Consider the following 5,707-nt stretch of genomic DNA (forward strand, 5'->3'; position numbering starts at 1 on the left):
TCAATATTTCAAGAGATTTGGTCCCTGTATTTCTTTTTTTAAAGGTGACTTCCCATCCCAAGGAGTCCTATGGTCAAGCCAGTCCCTCAAGCCAACATTTACTTTTACCTCCTGTAAGGATGGGATGCCTTGGGGAGAGCAACTAGGAAAAATGACAAATAGGTTTGTGAAATAAATATGTGGCTGTGACTCATGAATGTATAGCCAATTGTGAATTATCCTGTCCTCTTTAAAATCAAATTTTTTCTAAGAACAGATGACAGCTATAAAGTCAATCATTGGAGACATGTAGGAAGAAACTTTCCCTCTTGTGAGGAAGAAGAAAGAACAACTTAAAGTCTATGGGAGCTTTTTTTGATGATAAGAAGGGACCCAAATAGCCATATGCCAAAAGTACCATCGCCAAAAATTTTCTGATATATTTCTTTAAGTTCTCATGATCAATTGTAATAGCTAAGAATAAGATCATCTATCTATGGATATCTGTTTCCATTTAGCAGTGAGAGAGTGATAGCAAAGTATTTGGAGCATGAAGCACTTATAGGCTTACTTGGGTGCATCACAGGAACCCTGAGCAATGAGAATCAGTTTGTGGTAACAGAACCACAATATGTGCACAGTGATTGGGAATGGAGGTGCAAAAGGAAAAGTTAACAGCAACCAAGACACACCTTCCTTACTTAATAATTTTGTACAGGATCAGTTATGTCTCTTACTTAATGTCATCTGTAGTAGGCATGCCATAGGTTGCCATCCATTGACTTTTACATTCATCCCAAATGGAAATATTTACACACCATAAGGAAGTGTTTCCAAAACTTTGTGTTCATTGTGGTGGGTGAATTACGTATTGTGCTGGAGATCTGCTTTATTAGCATCAAATTTGCAAAAACATTGCCAATTTTCCCTCAAAAATTGAGAACTCACTAGTTTCCTCTGCCTTAGTGGACAGAAATATCTGTCATGTGGACTTGTTTTCTATGATATCTTGACTTATTTTAGCTGACACACCCCCCTTATTGCTTCTTGGATACACTATTGTTCTCCACCATTGGCGTTATTAACCAGCAGGCAGTTCTTCCCTTCTCCACAGAGCCTCTTGCCAGCATTTTTAAAACACTCACCCCTTCCAGCCTTAACAAAGCAGAAGGAGAGATGTAAGAAGTTTGGCATATCATTTTTTAAAAAGACTAGACATCTGCTCCCAATTTTTCAACATCTCTATCAGTTAACACTTTCATATATTAATACCAGGTGAGTGTGCTAATTTGCTGGTTGGAGATGGTGGAAATAAATTTTGGAGAAAAACAAACATCTAGAAATAAAAAATACAATAATCAAAATTTAAAATCCAATGGACAGGGGAATCTAAGATGGTGGCTAGGTGAGACAGGACAAAAAAAAATCTCCGTGAAAAATACTAGAAAAAAACGGAAGGAGACCCAGAGTACCAGTTTCAGCGATGCTCCAGTTGGATGAGGCCTCCTAGCACCACAGGGGCCATATACTTGGTGTAACTAGGAGTCTGCATTCCGAAACGAGTGCGTAAGCCAGCTGGAAGACCCACAGCCATGCTGCAGTGTGGGGAAGCCGGGGGTTGGTGGCTGGAGACAAACTGGTTCTTTGAAAAAAAAAGGGGGAAAAACCCAGGAGCGGCCGCAGTTGCCGATGGTGGAAAACACGCAGAGAAACACGACAGGAGCGAGCTGAGCCGGCCTCTCGGTGTCGGCCATGGCGGATAGCTCGCGGCAGACACCCTCAGGATCGGGGAGTGCAGGGGAGAGCCAGAGGGAGGGAGAAGTCCCGCGACTTGTAGCTGGACCCCTGGAGGGCTGGATAAACTCCTGCCCGGAGCCGTGGCCACAGCCCAGAGCCCCACCAGTTGTCCCGGAGCTGGGAAGGAGGAACTGTGTGAAGAGAGGGGGTTGTGGAGATGCCCCATTCAACCATTTGTGCATTGGGCTGAGAGGGCCCCAGCATGGCAGGGAGGCCCGGGACTTCCCCTGAGGGACGGCGCACAGTTGTGACGTAGCACAGCCCTCCTTCAGCAGAGGTCCTGGAAGATCACAGCTGAGAAAGAGGGCCTGCTCGGAAAACCCAGGGATGCTGCGCCAAGCCCGGTGGTTTGTGGGTCAGCGAGAGAGAGAGGGTCTGGGATGGATCCGAAATGAAGGCTTAGACTCTTGTGATGGCCTTGAATCTCCAGGAACACCTGGGGAGATTGAATATTAAAACTTCCCTGCCTCCCTGGCCACCCGGACACACACCCCACATTCAGGGTGGATGGCTCTAGCAACACACACAAACTGAGTTCAACAACTGAACCCCACAAGAATCATTTCCCAACACAAGGGACAAGGTTGGGGAGAGCTGACTTGAGGGGTATAGGTGAGTCACAGATGCCACCTGCTGGTTAGCTAGAGAAAGTGTATGCCACCAACCTGTGTTTCTGAAAGATAAGATTGGCATCTTTTTTTAACAACTCAAAAGAACCCTATCAAGCAAAGCAAATGCCAAGAGGCCAAAAACAACAGAAAATCTCAATGCATATGATAAAACCAGATGATTTGGAGAACCCAAGTCCAAGCACCCATATCAAAATATCACTCAATTCTTGGCTCAATTAATCAAAGAACTACAGTCGAGGAATGAAAACGTGACAAAGGATTTAAAGGACATCAAGAAGATCATGGCCCAGGATATAAGTGACATAAAGAAGACCCTAGAAGAGCATAAAGAAGACATTGCAAAAGTAAATAAAAAAATAGAAGATCTTATGGAAATAAAAGAAACTGTTGGCCAAATTAAAAAGATTCTGGATGTTCACAATACAAGATTAGAGGAGGTTGAACAACGTCTCAGCGTCCTAGAAGTCCACAGAACAGAAAATGAAAAAACAAAAGAAAGAATGGAGAAAAAAAATTGAAAAAATCGAAATGGATCTCAGGGATACAATAGATAAAATAAAGCATCCAAACTTAAGACCCATTGGGGTCCCAGAAGGGGAAGAGAAGGGTAAAGGTCTAGAAAGATGTGCCGGTTTGAGTGTATTGTGTCCCCCAAATGCCATTGTCTTTGTAGTCTGTGGGGCAGACATTTTGGTACTGGTTAGATTTGCTTGGAATGTGCCCCACCTAGCTGTGGGTGATGATTTTGATGCGATGTTCCCATGGAGGCATGGCCCCGCCCATTCAGGGTGGGCCTTGATCAGTGGAGCTATATAAATGAGCTGACTCAAAGAGAGGGAATGGAGTGCAGCTGTGAGTGATGTTTTGAAGAGGAGCAAGCTTGCTAGAGAGGAACGTCCTGGGAGAAAGCCATTTTGAGGCCAGAGCTTTGGAGCAGATGCCAGCTGCCTTCCTAGCTAGCAGAGGTTTTCCGGATGCCATTGGCCATCCTCTGGTGAAGGTACCTGATTGCTGAGGTGTTACCTTGGATGCTTTGTGGCCTTAAGACTAACTGTGTAGTGAAATAAACCCCTGTTTTATAAAAGCCTATCTATCTCTGGTGTTTTGCATTCTGCAGCATTAGCAAACCAGAACAAAAGAGTATTCAAAGAAATTGTTGGGGAAAACTTCCCCAACCTGCTACACAATATAAATACACAAAGCATAAATGCCCAGTGAACTCCAAATAGAATAAATCCAAGTAAACCCACTCCGAGACATATTCTGTTCAGACTCTCAAATACTGAAGAGAAGGAGCAAGTTCTGAAAGCAGCAAGAGAAAAGCAATTCACCACATACAAAGGAAACAACATAAGACTAAGTTTTGACTACTCAGCAGCCACCAAGGAGGTGAGAAAGCAGTGGCATGACATATTTAAAATCCTGAGAGAGAAAAATTTCCAACCAAGAATACTTTATCCAGCAAAACTCTCCTTCAAATTTGAGGGAGAGCTTAAATTTTTCACAGACAAACAAATGCTGAGAGATTTTGCCAGTAAAAGACCTGCCCTACTCCAGATACTAGAGAGCCCTACCGACAGAGAAACAAAGAAAGGAGACAGAGATATAGAGAATTTTAACAGACATATATAGAACCTTACATCCCAAATCACCAGGAAACTCATTTTTCTCTTGTGATCACGGATCTTTCTCCAGAAGGGACCACAGGCTGGGACATAAAACAAGCCTCAATAAATTTAAGAAGAAAAAAGAAAATTGAATACATTCAAAGCACATACTCCAACCACAATGGAATACAAATAAAAGTCAATAATTTTTTTAATTGTAACTCCACTATTTACTTCCTACATGATATAAAATACACAATCTCTAAGGACAAATCAGTGGTTTTGAACGCAACGTAAAATATGTAATTTTTGACAAGAACTATATAAAGATAGGGGAATGGAGGAGTATAGGAACATAGTCTATGTATCCTATAGAAGTTAAGCTGGTATCAGAGAGAAATGGGGGAAGGGGCAATGGGGAGTTACGAAATGAGTGTAAGGTTGCTGTTTGACGTGAAGGGAAATTTCTAGCAATGGAGGGTGGGAAGGTGATAGCACTACAACATTCTAAATGTGATTAATCCCACTAATGGAATGCTAGTGAGGGGGTGAATGGGAAGATCTAGGCTGTATATATGTTTCCACAGTTGAGAAAAAAAAAAAGAAAAAAGCAGTCTAAATAGACAACAATTGAATGCCAAGGATGACCCTGGATAGGATCAAATGATGGAGGACAGGAGGCTCAAAGGTACATAGCTGAGACATAAGGAAAAGGAAATATAGAATGTAAGCTTTGTATCATTGTTGAATCTCTTGTACTTCTTAGCTGCGCTTAATGGGATTGCATAAAATAATGTTCTTGTTCATGGGAATTGTATATGAGAATTATAGTGTTTGTTCAAGGATGTGTGCAGATAGCTCTCATATGTTCAGAAGACAGAGCAATAGATGATGGATGATAGATAGGGAGAGAGGCGGGGGGGGAGGGAAAGAAATAGCAGTGGGACAACATGTTAAAGTTTGTGGATCGGGGGGTATTGGGGGGTATTGGGGAGGTCAGGGAATGCTGGAGTTTTGTGTATGGGGTTTGTATGGTTTTTGCAACTGTTCCTATAACTTTGAATTTACTCCAAAATAAAATGTTAAAAAAAATTAAAAAAATTAAAAAAAAGTAAAGGAGAAGATTTTGAACATTGTTTTGGGGAATACATCTAGGAGTGATATAATCTGTTTACTGTTTATTGTTTACTGTATGTGTATGTTCAACTTTAATGGAGAATTCCAGAGTTTTCCGAAGTGGTTATAAAATTTAAATTTAAATTTGCCTAAACAGCATATAAGAATGTACACATGCACATATGCACATATATATATATATATATATATATATATATATATATATATATATGTTTTTATGGATTTGTATATATGTGTATATGTATATATGTATAAGTATATACTTATACTTACATATTTACATAAAGATACATATATACACATTACATCTGATACCTTTGTTGGTTAAGATTTCTCCTCCCACTTTTTAGCCTGAATTTCATTCTCATAATGGTTTCCCTTTGAGGAAAAGATGTACTTAATTATTTTTAGAGCTTTGTTCTTTGTTTAACTTGTTTAGGAAATATTTCTAGAAACTTGATTTTTTGACTTTTACACTCCTACAATCCATTTGGAATTGATTCTTATTATGCTGTAAGGTAGAAATTAAATTTTATTTTCTTCAAAATGGAAACT

Source organism: Choloepus didactylus, chromosome 4 (assembly GCF_015220235.1).
Source record: "Choloepus didactylus isolate mChoDid1 chromosome 4, mChoDid1.pri, whole genome shotgun sequence".
Lineage (NCBI taxonomy): Eukaryota > Metazoa > Chordata > Mammalia > Pilosa > Megalonychidae > Choloepus > Choloepus didactylus.